This window comes from Phyllobates terribilis, unplaced genomic scaffold (genome assembly GCF_046119375.1).
Source record: "Phyllobates terribilis strain yellow unplaced genomic scaffold, ASM4611937v1 Scaffold_5__5_contigs__length_657084704, whole genome shotgun sequence".
NCBI classification, from domain to species: Eukaryota; Metazoa; Chordata; class Amphibia; order Anura; family Dendrobatidae; genus Phyllobates; species Phyllobates terribilis.
Window position 1 is genome coordinate 80,703,390 of NW_027362765.1, and position 15,982 is coordinate 80,719,371.

The following is a 15,982-nucleotide window of genomic DNA, read 5'->3' on the forward strand; positions in this document are numbered from 1 at the left end:
GGCCTACCGTGCTTTCTGTGCTCCTTCTGGCTAGCTCCTCGTTATAGGGTAACAGCCCACGTTTCCGAGCTTTCCGTGTATTCTCGCCTGTATGGCCTGCGACGTGGGTTCCTTTCTGCTCCCAGCCTTGTACGGCTTTGGTGGTCCCTTCGGTTGTGGCAGGGCCTCCAGGCTTCTTAGGCCAAGGAATATACAGTCCCTTGCGGACTGGTTCTCTGCTGGAGGATGTAGAATCATCCCAGCCTCAGACACCAAAGTCTGGTAAAGTCAGTCTCTTATCTGCCAAGACAGGCTCTCTTCGCCTCTTGTCTCTGGCTTGTGGCTCTCCTCCTGCCACACTTCCTCTTAGGTGCAGTACAACTGTCTGTCCCTGCTCTGCTCTGGGACAAGTCTCAGTCCAGAGACAGCCCTTCAAGTTCTCTCTAACCCTGCCCCCAGTACCAGCTTTTATAGGGGCAGCCTGCTCCCCCTACTGGCCTGAGATAGGAGGCATTGCATGCTAATGTTCCCCTGACTAGAGAACCTCCCCCTTGCTCTCAGACACAGCTTTAATACATTTTGTGGCATCCAGGCCAGGGTGACACACATGCACATTTCTGTTCCAGTAATCCTCTCTATACTGCCTGAGAAAAAGCTTACAGGGAGTTTAAGTAGAATGTACTATATGTGCCTCCGTTATTTATAGGATGAGAGTATAAAGTACTATCTGTGCCTTCGTAATTTATAGGATGAGAGGTAAAACAGTCTATACCAATAAAATTCGACACAGGGAGAATGTACTAGCTAAAAAAAAGATATTATAATTATCGAAAACTACATAAATATATATATATATATTTTACAATATGGGACAGCAAGGCAATGGTGTGTGTTCCCAAAAATATGCAGGGTGAGACAGGTATAAAGTACCGCCTGTGCCTACATCAAGTACAGGGAGAGATAAAGAGGCAGAAATATCTGTACCTACATCATCTACAAGGAGAGAAAATAGGTCCATTCCATCTGTATCGATAACATTTACAGGGCAAGAAAGGAATAAAATACTAACTGTGCGTGCATCAAGCTCAGAAAGAAATGAGCAGGCAGTACTATCTGTGCATAAATTGCATGATAAAGCAAAGCTTAAAAAGCATGATTAACATGGTAAGTTACATATTACTCTGTGGCCTGGAAGCTCTTGAGGCAGTATTCACTCTGCTACTTTATTTACAAGGTGAGACAAGGAAGAAAGTACTACCTGTGCCTGAATAAAGTACAAGGAGATATAAGGAGACGGTACTATCTGGGCCTACTAAATTTGAATGAAAAAATCTTTTATCAACTTACTTAATAACATTTATGTAAAGAGTTAACACTTTTCCATCGCCCCATAAAATGTTTTCCAGACATGTTGATCACATTCTCACTCCCAAAGGTAATTCCCACCCCCCACCACACCGGATCCCGTCAGATAATTGTTTATGAAGAGATATATGGAAGCAATAATATCCTCTGAACGCCTTTGATATATGAGGCATTAATGGATTGGAATGATCACTGGGTTATTAACAGGCCTACAGATTTGTCAGCCCGGGCCCGGCTGGGGCCTTCATATTTTACCACCATGGAGCAATAAGGTTTTATAAGGAGATATGTGTGACAAGCCTCGGAGAGATAGGCCAATGAATAAAAGAGTGGCACCCAGACAATAATTGAACTGCCAGTATGAATATTACGAAACGGACATGATATCTTAATGGTGCCAGATAGGCAGCAAGTAATGAGGCCTGGCTGGAGGGATTTAATGAACACACCGATCATAGGCTGACACCACCGACCGGCTCCCAGACACTTCCTTCTCCCCAGCTCTTTAATGCAGGTTTGCAAGTGTAATCAATTTTTTTTTCTTCTCATTTTTGTCAAACCACCTGCTGGTTTTCACAGCTCCTGCCGGTAAATCTTCGCACCCTTGTAAAAAAAAAAAAGTTGGGCCCCCTGGAGGGGTGCGATTGCATGGAAAGATAGGATACAATACGACAACATAGACTTGTTCATTACAAGTGCTGGAAAGAAAGATCCGGAGTGGCAGATGCAGGAAGGAAAAATACATTCAGAGGTGTTGTGTATGGATAATGAATAGGGGGCAGATGCAGAAGTGGAGGCTAAATAATCAGGTATGTAACAATGAAAGGGAGTAGGTGAATATATACAAAAACACATGAAGTGGATCATTTTGTCAGAGGTCCTTAAAAAAATGTTATAGCTACAAATCCCAAAACGTAAAATTTAGATTTGTCAATGAATGTCCTCGAGTACAGTGGTTATTGTGTTACAGCTGAATTTTTTTTTTAAGAGCTGCGTTTCCTGAGAACGGAACAATCACAGTCATTTTAGAGGCTATGGAAAACTGACACTTACCTGTGCTCCTACATCATCTGCCCAGTGCAGGGCGCTCAGCCGATCTTCAACGGGACAGAAAGAAATTAAATCTCGTCACCTAAGCCTGTGATTGGCTGCAACAGTCAGGTGATTAAAATGAGTCATCAGAAGAAAATCCCCGCCAGGTCCCGTTCCAGTCACAGGTCTCACTGGGAATGAGACATCACTTCGTCATGTACTTGATTCATGGGGATTTTGTAATGTTGGACAATCCCTTTGAGGTGTCCATATACCTAAAAACAAAAACCCAATGATTTTGGAATTACTAACCCTTTCCCTGACCGCAGTTTTAGGTATCTGGTAGCAGCTTAGTCTGCACTCCTTTTAAAGGGGTATTCTCAAGTTCTAAAATTGCTTTAATTAGTTAGACAACATGAAAATAAGCAAGTTTGCAATTGATTTGCTTTTTCTATTTGCTGTCATTCTCCTGGTGTGAGAGCTTTTTTCTTTGATAGTGTACAGCCGGTTTCCATGGAGCTTGGAGTAATTACATTCCAGGAGAGGGGTTAACTCTTAACATCCTAGTCAGCATCCATCAGACCAATTGATTTCTATACAGCAGTTATAATCTCATCTCCTTCACCTCCTCTTATCTTCTTAAGAGACGCAGTTATAAATCACCAGCCCTAGCATCTTTCAGGGCAGGTCTCCTAATCTTGTGTCTCTGCTCCTGTTATCCTTAGCCGTTTGCTTGTTCAAAAGCCCTGTTATTAACAGTGCTAAAGCAGAACCAACCAATGATAACTAAATGTGTTATAGCAGAACTTGTGCTGAGCTTTATAGTTCTACTAAAACTACAGCTCTGCTACTCACCTGAACTGTCACTCAATTAGGAGAGCCCGCCTTGCCAGAAAGTAGGAAGTAAGGAGACTGCATAGCTCTGAGCTCCTAAAGAGACACTTTGAGTATACCCCTTTAAGGAAGGCATTAATGAGAATGCATGTATGCTCAGCCAAATTGAGCATGCAAGTGTATGGGGCTGTCTGTAGGAAATGCTGTCACAGAAGAAGCACTTGATTTTCTATGCCCACCTTTGCTCTCTTCCATCTGCCCCCTTCTTTATGCTACATACATTGGGGCAAATTGAGTAGAATAACACGTCTGCAGAATCAGACTACATACAGGGTCTGTTTGTAGTCTGTAACCACGGAGACACATAGATCTGTATAGAAGCTGTGTACGCAAAATAGTAATTTTTTTTTAACCAAGGCTACGAGGAAAGTTGCTTAATTACTAATGATGAGCGAGCATGCTCATTACTCGAGATTTACGAGCATGCTCAGGTGTTTTCCGAGTATCTTCAGTGTGCTCGGGTGTTATGTTTTTGTCACTCCGTGCTCATGATTTGTGACTGTTTCAAAGCTTTAATACATGTGAGAAATGCCTGTTTCTTAGGCATTATTCACATGTATTAAAGCTGTCAAACAGTCGCAAATCATGAGCATGCAATAACGAAAACATAACACTCGAGCACGCTGAAGATACTCGGCAAGCACCGGAGCATGCTCGCCAAAAGGGTTAACAGAACACACTCGCTCATCACTAATAATTACATACATTAAAGCAATACAATTTGGTTGTGAAACTATCCATATTTCTTAAAAAGTAACTCAATGAAAACCAACACTCCCCTTAAATAGTGCCGCCCCTCACCCCACTTCAGCACAGTTCATTAAAGTAGCTTTTATTTTACCTAATAAGCCCGGTGACTATTATAAATTTCCAGTTTCCAAACTCCATCTCCCGGGAATAATAGATTCATTACACGGAGATGCCGATCCAGTTAGATAAAATAACTCCGGCGATCCCCCAGAGATTAAATGCCAGTTTAGCTTAAATCCGAGGATTAGGAATATAACACTGATTAGCTTACACCGAAAATCCCCGCGCCCCACCAGTGTGGTTTTTTCGAGTTAACTCACGAAGAGCGAAAGCTTGTAATGTCTGGAGATGGAGGAATGAGAGCAGCAGGACGGCACGATATCAGCTCCTATCACACGCAGAAAAACTCAGAATTCCTTCACGCAGAGGAATGTCATTACTCCGAAAGGGCGATCTGGAGAAACTTTATGGAAGCGATTGACAACGAGAGTTTAAGGGGGATAGGAGAAAACCAGAAAAACTCAGACATTAGGTCTCCATGTGTCCCCACCTGTCCCCAGGCTCCAGGGACAGTCACCCTTACATTACTGTTAACATCATTTTAGTTTCGCTGCTCGGCTTCTTCAAAGGATCAAGGCAATGATATTGACGACAGCGCTGGAATCAGTCATATAACAACAACAGATGGCGCCCAACACATCCCTTAATAATGCCCATCACTTTACCGCAAAAACAGCGCAATACAAATGTGAACACAGTTTTACGATAAGGGAGTGCAGTGCTCGGTGGTACTCTGACATGATGACAGGCTTAGATACACAACTCAGCAGACAGTATTACACATGATAGGGTTAGATACACAGCTCAGTAAACAGTATCACACATGATAGGATTAGACACACAGCTCAGCAGACAGTATCACACAGGATAGGGTTAGATACACAGCTCAGCAGACAGTATCACACATGATAGGATTAGATACACAGCTCAGCAGACCATACCACACATGATAGGGTTAGATACACAGCTCAGCAGACAGTATCACACAGGATAGGACTAGATGCACAGCTCAGCAGACAGTATCACACATGATAGGATTAGATACACAGCTCAGCAGACAGTATCACACATGATAGGGTTAGATACATAGCTCAGCAGACAGTGTCACACATGATAGGGTTAGATACACAGCTCAGCAGACAGTACCACACATGATAGGATTAGATACACAGCTCAGCAGACAGTATCACACATGATAGGATTAGATGCACAGCTCAGCAGACAGTATCACACAGGATAGGGTTAGATACACAGCTCAGCAGACAGTGTCACACATGATAGGGTTAGATACACAGCTTAGCAGACAGTATCACACATGATAGGATTAGATACATAGCTCAGCAGACAGTGTCACACATGATAGGGTTAGATACACAGCTCAGCAGACAGTATCACACGTGATAGGGTTAGATACACAGCTCAGCAGACAGTATCACACATGATAGGATGAGATACACCGCTCAGCAGACAGTATCGCACATAATAGGGTTAAATACACAGCTCAGCAGACAGTATCACACATGATAGGATTAGATACACAAAGTAGCAGACCATACCACACATGAAAAGGATTAGCTACACAGCTCAGCAGACAGTATCACACATCATAAGATAAGATACAGCTCTGCAGGCAGTATTGCACATATTAGTATTAGATACACAGCTCAGCAGAGAGTATCACACATGAAAGGATGAGATACAGCTCTTCAGGCAGTATCACATATTAAGATTAGATACACCAACTTTTGAGACATTATTAGGCAAAATAAATATGGCGTCACCTCAGACTCCTCCTATAGATGCTGCACATTTTTGTGTTCCTTATAGTAAATCTTCTTCCTGCACAGTGGGAGGCGCCACACGCCGCCACCATCATAATTCCTATTTTTTGTACATTGCCGGTATTACAGACCGCTGGATATATATTGCAGCCACCCATGAACTTGCTAATTTCAGAGATGTCGATACTTGATACTCGGAGTTAATATTTCCCTCCTTTGCTTGTGAGGAAATCATACACTGATCTGTCCCATAAATCCAATAGCTCTGAACTCAGAGCACACGCAGGGCCTGCGGAGTCCCCACACGGGCGCCATGTTTGGCTCCGATTTCCATTATTTCATGGTACTACATTTACAGAGACAAAAATCCTGCATTCAAGGGTATCAGATATGGCTTTGGGGTCTGCAGACTTTGCAATTTATATGTTTAAGTTACCTTTATTTTTATCAACCTCCTGGTCAAACGAGGCCCGCAGGAAATGAGGAGCCATTGGGTCACTGATGGATTTGGTGTAGGACTAAACTCCGGCATTTTAGAGAAGATATACTTTAAAGACTGGCTGGGGGTGATAGCCAGAGACAAGATTAGTCCGCTCCAGTTTTACTCTCAGCTGGCTCCTTCCAGCGCAAAAAAGTGCAGGGGTCAAGACAGGCAGACAGTGCGTGGGTCAAGACAGGCAGGCAGACAGTGCGTGGGTCAAGACAGGCAGGCAGACAGCGCATGGGTCAAGGCAGGCAGGCAGACAGCGCGTGGGTCAAGGCAGGCAGGAAGACAGTGCGTGGGTCAAGACAGGAAGGCAGACAGTGCGTGGGTCAAGACAGGCGGCCAGACAGTGCGTGGGTCAAGACAGGCAGGCAGACAGCGCGTGGGTCAAGGCAGGCAGGCAGACAGCGCGTGGGTCAAGGCAGGCAGGCAGACAGTGCGTGGGTCAAGACAGGAAGGCAGACAGTGCGTGGTTCAAGACAGGCAGGCAGACAGTGCGTGGGTCAAGACAGGCAGGCAGACAGTGAGTGGTTCAAGACAGGCAGGCAGACAGTGCTTGGGTCAAGACAGGCAGGCAGACAGTGCGTGGGTCAAGACAGGCAGGCAGACAGTGCGTGGGTCAAGACAGGCAGACAGTGCGTGGGCCAAAATAGGCAGACAGTGCGTGGGCCAAGACAGGCAGACAGTGCGTGGGCCAAGACAGGCAGACAGTGCGTGGGTCAAGACAGGCAGACAGTGCGTGGGTCAAGACAGGCAGACAGTGCGTGGGTCAAGACAGGCAGACAGTGCGTGGGTCAAGACAGGCAGACAGTGCGTGGGTCAAGACAGTCAGTAGACAGGCAAATGTCAGGATTGGCAGCAGACTAGAAGACATGGTCAGCAAAAAGTTGGGTCAATACCAAACACAGACACAATCATACCACTACAGACATAGTAACAAAGAAGTTATTGTTTGGTCATAGAGAAACCAGGAAGGGCATTAAAAGAGGTTGTCCACCTTTGGGGCCAATTTTTTTTTACTTAAAAGGGTTAAATTATACTTTAAATTGAATGCATATCCTTAGGATAGGGCATTCATATCTGATCAGTGGGGTGCTATACCCCCAATGTTCAGCTGCTCTCTATGCTGGCAGTGACTGGATGTCCTCACTACACAGCTTCGTCAACTGCATTGTGGTTACAGCTCTAGGGGTACTAAAGATCTACCCCTATTCAAATAAATAGGGCATCAATATGAAGTACCAGACAACCATTTTAAATGTAGGTATTTGGAAGTAAAAAATAATTTTTGCAATTAGGTTTCATTAAAAATGTTGCACCGTTTGGCTTTTTGTTTTCCGGTACTTTAAACTTCGATGTGGTCATAAATCAGCTGAGAGGAGCTCAGGAGACAGATAAAGGAGTAGCAAACGCCCCATCAGATCATCATAGTGGGGTCATTGACGAAATTCTCAGATAACTTATTTTTCAGCCAATAATAACACAAAGGCTATGGATGACGAGCTGTGCAAAAATTCTAATGAAATCAAATTGCAAAAACTAATGAAAGAATTTACTTAAAAAAAAAATTGCCCCCAAAACGTGGACAACCCCTTTAGCAAGCCTGACCAAGTTGCAATACAGCAACAGGAGAATACATCTTACTGTCAGTCAGGTTGTCACTTTTTCCTCATGAACAATATGGAGGCTTAGGGTAGGAACACAGGATGACATCACTGGGGATGCGCTGTGACATCATTATATGGTGTGGTTACCTTTCATAGAATCATAGAATGTTAGAGTTGGATGGGACCTCCAGGGTCATCTGGTCCGACCCCCTGCTCAATGCAGGATTCACTAAACCATCTCAGACAGATGTCTGTCCAGCCTCTGTTTGATATTTGAAGACTTCCATTGATTTATATTTGTTACACAGATGATCTCTGGGGAACTATATATATTTTTTATTACTATGTAGTTTTTCCTCTTTAACTGGGGCATAGGAGCCCCAGTTACAGGTAAAACAGCCCCTCCCCCATGGCACTTCGCAGTGGCAGAGCCAATCTGGGTCTGCTAAGACCCTACTTCTCTGCTGTGTCGGGCAGACACTCAGCACTCTTGTACACCTGGTGATCATATGTCCGCCAGGTGCAGTTGAAACATCAGCATTGCCGATGCTTCTTTTCACTACATGGAGTTTATTGAGCGCTATGTAGACTGTGAAAGAGAAGACAGAAGTAGTAATAAACCACTTCTATCTTCTCCTCAAGCTACCCGCTGTTTCTAACAGCCAGGGACTAGGGATGAGTGGACCCATGGAAGTTCAGGTTCTGGTACCCAACCCAAACTTTATTCCAAAGTTTGGTTCGGGTACCAGAACTGAACCCCAACTTGAACCAGAACCCGAACCCCATTGACCCCAACTTTTGAGCTGTAAAATATTCTCTTTCTCTCTGGATTTACCCCGGATCTCCGAACAATGCAAAGGACGTTCAGGAGAAGTCCGTGTTCGGTGTTTAGCTCTGGACACTGTCAGGTACAAACCCCGAACTTTTAAGTTCAGGTTCGCTCATCTCTACCAGGGACCTGACCTGCTCCTGCTGGGTTGCAGGAACATTTAATACGGTGGAGACAAAAAAGTTGTCAGTTGGGAACGAGTTACTGGTTTCCTTCAGGTTTTTCACTTTCCTACATTGTTAATTTACCAACCCTCTGATTAGAGATGAATCAGTAAAATTTTAATTCACTTGTGGCAAGTTATTGTCTGTAAATGTAATGTCCCTTATTATACTGTGGGGTCTCTCCAGACCCCAGAACATAATAATGGTTATATGTAAACAATTATAAAAATTCCTACACTCACCGCGTCGGCATCGCCTCTCCTGACCACCACCTGTCTGGTCCTCGTCACATTTGTGGATCTCTAGGCTGAGGCTCTCTAGTCTGAGGCTTCTGATTTATTAGGCCAGGGACAGCTCTGCACATGCGTCTGCAAAGGTTGAGGTACATGCCGTGACATCATACGTGACGTTATACATCTTGGCTTGAGCTGCAACCTCTGCGCAAATCCCTCCCAGGCCTAGAAAACCTGGAACACTTGGCTGAGTGACCAAGGTTTGGGGATTTCAATTCTGTCGACACTGATCTAAAGATGCGACGAGGACCAGATCAGTGGTGGTGAGGCGTGGAGGGGCTAGAGAGGTGAGTATAAGGTTTATTTTTCATTTTTCAATATTTTTATGGCTGTGCAGATTTTTGGAACATTCGAGTAAAGTTCGACTCCACTCGAACTTATTCGCTCATCTCTATCATAGAATCATAGAATGGTAGAGTTGGAAGGGACCTCCGGGGTCATTGTGTCCAACCCCCTGCTCAATGCAGGATTCACTAAACCATCTGACAGATAACTGACCAGCCTCTGTTTGAAGACTTCCATTGAAGGAGAACTCACCATCTCTTGTGGTGCTCTCAGTGCTCTCTTGTTCAGTCCTCTCCAATACAATATCCTGGGGTGTGGCTTGCTGAGCAAAGCAATGGTGACATCACTGAGAATTGGGTGTGACATCACTGAGGATTGGGTATCACATCATTACAGGGTGTGGCTACCTGTGACAACACTAGTCAGTCCTTGGGCCAGCATGTACCGCAGCTGACCTCTCCATAGCCATGTGTAACATCCCTGGCGGCGTGCTTGCATAGTGCACCACCTCCCACTATGCAAGACTGCAATCTTACCCATTAGTCCAGCCTGCAAACCTTGCTCCAGTTCATGCTGTGTGCATGTCTCTTGTCTGACTGCTTAGGGCGGCGGCCGGGTTACTTCCTGATTCTTATAGCTGCTGTGGGCGCACCCCTAATGCGGCTCCAGCCTATTGCTGTGAGTCACTGGATATTTAAACCCCCTCCACCCAGAAGGAGGTGCCTGAGCAACACTAACTATCAGTGTGCTCCTTGCCTCTGAGTTGCCAGGTCTTGTCCTGTATCTTGTCTGGTTCTGCCACCCTGGGGGCTGCATACGCAGGCCTGTTATCTCTTACTTCTAGTCTGTTTCTGCCACACTGGGGGCTGCATACCCAGGCCTGTTATCTCTGACTTCTAGTCTGTTTCTGCCACCCTGGGGGCTGTATACCCAGGCCTGTTATCTGTGACTTCTAGTCCATTTCCGCCACCCTGGGGGCTGCATACCCAGGCTCGTTCCTGTATCTCGTTGCAGTATCAGTTCCTGTCTGAACTGTCTCTTAGCCTGTTACTTGTTTGTCTCTATGTCCGTACCTTCCCTTTTCCTGCTGTGTCTGAACCTGCACCTAACTCCAACTCGTTGTCTCTGTACTTCTGTTTGTGAGTTTTGTGTCCACTCACTACTTCATTGTAAGTACCTTGTGTGTATCTGGTTCTGCTTGTCCCTTTTCCCTTCCTCAGTATCTACCTCCTGTGCTCTAGCCATCTTCCTGTATTTTCCTATCTGTTCCATGTGAACAGAGCCCTGTCCTCTCTGCCTGCACCGTCAGCCCTGTTCTGCTCTGTTTGCTCACGGCTCCGGCGGTTTTGCTCTGCTCTGCCTTGCCCACCACTCTGGCGGTTCCTCTCTGCTCTGCCTAGCCCACCGCTCCGGCGGTTCCTCTCTGCTCTGTCTTGTCCACCGCACCTGCGGTTTCGCTCTGCTCTGCCTTGCCCACCGCTCCGGCGGTTCCTCTCTGCTCTGCCTTGTCCACCGCTCCGGCGGTTTCGCTCTGCTCTGCCTTGTCCACCGCACCTGCGGTTTTGTTCTGCTCTGCTTGCTCACCGCGCCAGCGGTTTCTCTCTGCTCTGCCTTGCCCACCGCTCCGGCGGTTCCTCTCTGCTCTGCCTTGTCCACCGCACCTGCGGTTTTGCTCTGCTCTGCCTGGTCCACCGCTCCGGCGGTTCCTCTCTGCTCTGCCTTGTCCACCGCTCCGGCGGTTTCGCTCTGCTCTGCCTTGTCCACCGCTCCGGCGGTTTCGCTCCACTCTGCTTGCTCACCGCTCTGGTGGTTTAGCTCTGCTCTGCCCTGTCCACCGCACCTGCGGTTCCGCTCTGCTCTGCCTTGTCCTCCGCTCCGGCGGTTTCGCTTTACTCTGCTTGTCTACCGCATCTGCGGCTCTGTTCCTGTCTCCCAGTCTGTACTGGACCCTATCCAGCCTGCACTCCAACCTGCTAGTACTTACCTGTCTGCACTCCAGCCGTGCTTGCCAGTATCTCCCTGTCTGCACTCCAGCCGTGCTTGCCAGTACCCACCTGTCCGCATACCAGCCGTGCTTGTCAGTACCCACCTGTCTGCATACCAGACGTGCTTGCCAGTACCCACCTGTCTGCATACCAGCCGTGCTTACTAGTACCCACCTGTCTGCATACCAGCCATGCCTGCCAATACCCACCTGTCTGTATGCCAGTCTAACCTGCCTGTTCCTGCATTCCCCAGTGTGGGTCAACAGCTGTGACCGGGGTCTGACCTGGAGTAGCACCTGGTCCCTCCTTGGTTCTCGGAGTCGACTGAGCCACTGTGCGACCTTGGTCGGATCGGATTGATACTTAGTTACGCCCCTCCAGGCACTCCTCGGTTCATGGTACAGTGGGATCACTAATCACGCTCACGCCAGTCAGTCCGGGCGTGAGTGACGCGCCCCCTGGGCCGTGTGTGGGGGAATACCCGGAGCCGGGTCTCTGTGTAATGCTAGGGGTTGAAGTCTCCGTGGCGGCGACCCGGTCCCGTGGCTCAGGGTGGTCAAACCAGTGGCGGATCTGTTTATTTGTTTTTTTAATGTTTAAATGTCCGACTACACCACCCGTGGATTGCGGTCACTGAGAACCGCCGCTGCGGGGCAGACCGCTGAGGCTGATGTTGTGTGCGCAGCAGAGGGTAGTATAACTCCCCACGGGAGGAGTATAGCCTCAGGGAAGTGAGTGCAGATGATGGGGTGATGGTGCGCGGGAGCAACAGTAATGACTCAGAGTCCAGTGATGCAGTCCAGGGTTTTTACTCACAGTTTTACACTCCAAGCCACTTCTGCAGGTAATGGCTGCCCACGTCGTACTGTGCTCACCAGGTGAGGGACTCGGCCAACTCCCAGGTACCTTTGGAATGCTTTTCAGGACCCCCTTCGTGTGTCCTTTCTCTGGCCCGTCGTACCCCACAATTGACCACGTTCCTGTCCAGCTGCCTCGGGCCTTGGCGGGCAAACGTATGTTCCGTTTCCCTGGGCCCTATATGGTGCCTTCCTAACGGGTGTAGTGAGGGGCCGTGACACGTACAATGCCACAGCCTCCGGTTACTAGCTGAGGGTAGTTGCTCTCCTCCACTAGCTGAGGGATCCGGTTCCCTTTCTTGGCCTGACCCCCCTACTCTGGTAGAGGCGGGCGTACGGTGGCGACTCGCCGGTCCGCACCCCTGGGGTCCCTTCACTCCTCTCCTGGAGCCTCCTCCGCTCCTCTCCTGGAGCCTCCTCCGGGCTCAGGCCTTGAGACTTGGCCTCCCTGCGGAGCAGAGCTCGTACAGAGCCCCTGCTCCCTGTCTTCTCCTCTCTGACTGAACTCAGTAACTCTTCTCTCTGACTCCAAGATGGTGCCCACCTTATATACTCCTCTTTCCAGTGCACCCTGAATCTACTCTCCCCACCCACACGCTACCGGGTTCCCCCTTTCTAGGTGTTCCCTCCCCCCACTCCAGCCAGGGACAGGGGCAGTTGTGCTCACTCTTGGGAGCATTGTCGCCCTGTCCCCCGGAAATGTGATGTAGTGCATGTGGGTGTTAGGGTCCTGAGCCACACTCCATCCTTACCTGGAAGTGAGATATCACACCTCTGGGTGAGATGCAATACCTCTGTAGCGACCGAACCCTCGGGGCGCTACATGAGCGTAACACCATGCATGTTTGGCTTGGCCATTTCCGTTTGCCGGCATCCAACATGCCAGTTTCTTCCTGCCATATCTGCTACAAACAGGATGACCTGATACCCACCAGATTGCTGGTGGATCATCCATTGTGTATGATGGTTGATCCTGCCAATGTCGATAGATGAAATTCCCATGTTGCACAAGTCCCAGGTGGAGATCACGACATAAACCCTCTCTGATCCTGGATGCCTTTGGCTTCTTTATCCTTTTACAGGCACTAATCTGGTTCATGTCCATGACGTGAGGACAATGAGATTAGTGGGAACAGAGGCCGATAATAAAACGTTATCGGAGATCTCCGAGGCGTCCCGCAAAGGAGCTCAGCCCCATGTTTACTCACCCGCTGGTCATGAAGGCTTAAAGCTGCTCTATCTGTCTCATGCTTTTCAACAAGACTTCTAGATTATCCATTCACCTGGTTCTCAAAAGTTGTCAGCTAAATCAGAGTGAAGTCAAATGCAGAATAAACTAAATCATCTACCTGGGAAAAACACACATCAGCAAATTCAATTATTTAGAGATATGTTGCTGCTCAACTCACTAGAGCTGCGTCAGGATGGCAATTAATGTGTGCCTGTCCTTCTAAAACTCGTAAAAAAGCATGGTCGTGCTGCCCTCATCCCCCATAACAAGGTACAGCTGCTTTTTGGGCAGATACCAGTCTAATTTGTGTAGAAACAGTCTCAATTCACCTGTTGTGTAACTTGTCATTCAATCTGCCTGTGTGAGTTGTTCCTCTACATCAACATTCTACCAGCACTATAGGTGCTATAGCTTCTTTTACCTTAGCATTGTTTATTTCACGACTGCCTTTCTGTTATACCTATATGCTTGATAGGCAGGAGGATATTAGCAGAGGCCAGCCCCCACTGCCTGTAAAGATACAAAGCCCTGCCCCACTTCCTGTTAAGACACAATCTGCCTCCACTTCCTGCAGACAGATAGACCTGTCCTCACTTCCTATAAAGAGACAAAAATAACTTGATTCTACTTCCCACAAAGACCCACAATTCCTTACAATAGTGAGTCAAAGACCCGCCCCCGCTTCCTGTAGACAAAGACCCACCCACACTTCCTGCAGAAACAGGAAGACCAGACCGACTTCCAGCAGAAACAGAAAGACACACTCCCACTTCCTGCAGAGATAAAAAGACCCACCTCTACCTCCTTTAAGAGATGGAAAGACCTACGTCGACTTTCTACAAAAACAGAGACCCAACCCACTAACTGAAGATGCCGAAAGACCCAACCCACTTCATTCAGAGACAGAAAGACCCGACCCACTTCCTCCAGAGAAAGAGAGACCCAACCTACTTCCTGCAGAGGCAGAGAGACCCGTCTCACTTCCTGCAGAGACAGAGAGACCCGACCCATTTCCTGCAGAGACAGAGAGACCCGACCCACTTCCTGCAGAGGCAGACAGACCCGACCCACTTCCTCCAGAGAAACAGAGACCCGACCCACTTCCTGCAGAGACAGAGAGACCCGACCCACTTCCTGCAGAGACAGAGAGACCCGACCCACTTCCTGCAAAGACAGAAAGACCCAACCCACTTCCTGCAAAGACAGAAAGACCAGACTGACTTCCTGCAGAAACAGAAAGGCTCGCCCCTCTTCCTGCAAAAATAAAGGCTCGACCAACTTCCTGCAGAGACAGAAAGACCCTACCCACTTCCTCCAGAGACAGAGACCCGACCAACTTCCAGCAGAGGCAGAGAGATCCAACTCACTTCGTACAGAGACAGAAAGACCTGACCCACTTCCTCCAGAGACAGAGAGACCCGACCCACTTCCTCCAGAGGCAGAGAGACCTGACCCACTTCCTCCAGAGGCAGAGAGACCTGACCCACTTCCTGCAGAGGCAGAGAGACCCAACCCACTTCCTGCAGAGGCAGAGAGACCCGACCCACTCCCTGCAGAGACAGAAAGACCTGACCCACTCCCTGCAAAGACAGAAAGACCCGACCCACTCCCTGCAGAGACAAAAAGACCCGACCCACTCCCTGCAGAGACAGAAAGATCCGACCCACTCCCTGCAGAGACAGAAAGACCCGACCCACTCCCTGCAGAGACAGAAAGACCCGACGAACTTCCTGCAAAGACAGAAAGACCAGACTGACTTCCTGCAGAAACAGAAAGGCCCGCCCCTCTTCCTGCAAAAATAAAGGCTCGACCAACTTCCTGCAGAGACAGAAAGACCCAACCCACTTCCTCCAGAGACAGAGAGACCCGACCCACTTCCTCCAGAGGCAGAGAGACCTGACCCACTTCCTGCAGAGGCGGGGAGACCTGACCCACTTACTGCAGAGACAGAAAGACCAGACCCACCTCCTGCAGAGGCAGAGAGACCCGACCCACTTCCTGCAGAGGCAGAGAGACCTGACCCCACTTCCTGCAGAAACAGAAAGGCCAGCCTCTCTTCCTGCAAAAATAAAGGTTCGACCCACTTCCTGCAGAGACCGAAAGACCAGCTCCCATTTCCTGCAGAGACAGAAAGACCCACCCCCACTTCCTCCAGAGATAAAAAGACCCACCCCTACCTCCTTTCAGAGATGGAAAGAGCCTCCACAACTTTCTGCAAAAAAAGAAAGACTCGACCCCCTTCCTAGAGACGCCAAAAGACCCAACACACTTCATGCAGAGACAGAAAGACCCAACCTACTTCCTGCAGAGACAGAAAGACTGACCCACTTCCTGCAGAGGCAGAAAGACCCAACCCCACTTCCTGCAGAGATAGAAAGACCAACCC

The 15,982-nt window shown here is 48.2% G+C and overlaps 1 protein-coding gene across 5 annotated transcripts in view; it reads right to left on the bottom strand.

The window, feature by feature from the left end:
• LOC141272107 (heparan sulfate glucosamine 3-O-sulfotransferase 3A1-like) overlaps positions 1-15,982 on the bottom strand; it is a 291,265-nt gene that overhangs the window by 68,299 nt on the left and 206,984 nt on the right. For 3 of the 5 annotated variants that reach the window (XR_012321975.1, XR_012321973.1, XR_012321967.1), the window contains one exon: positions 2,398-2,651. The exons of the other annotated variants lie outside the window; for them this stretch is intronic. The gene's annotated coding sequence lies outside the window, so the exon portion shown is untranslated. The remainder of the gene's footprint in view (positions 1-2,397; positions 2,652-15,982) is intronic. 5 annotated transcript variants of the gene reach the window in all.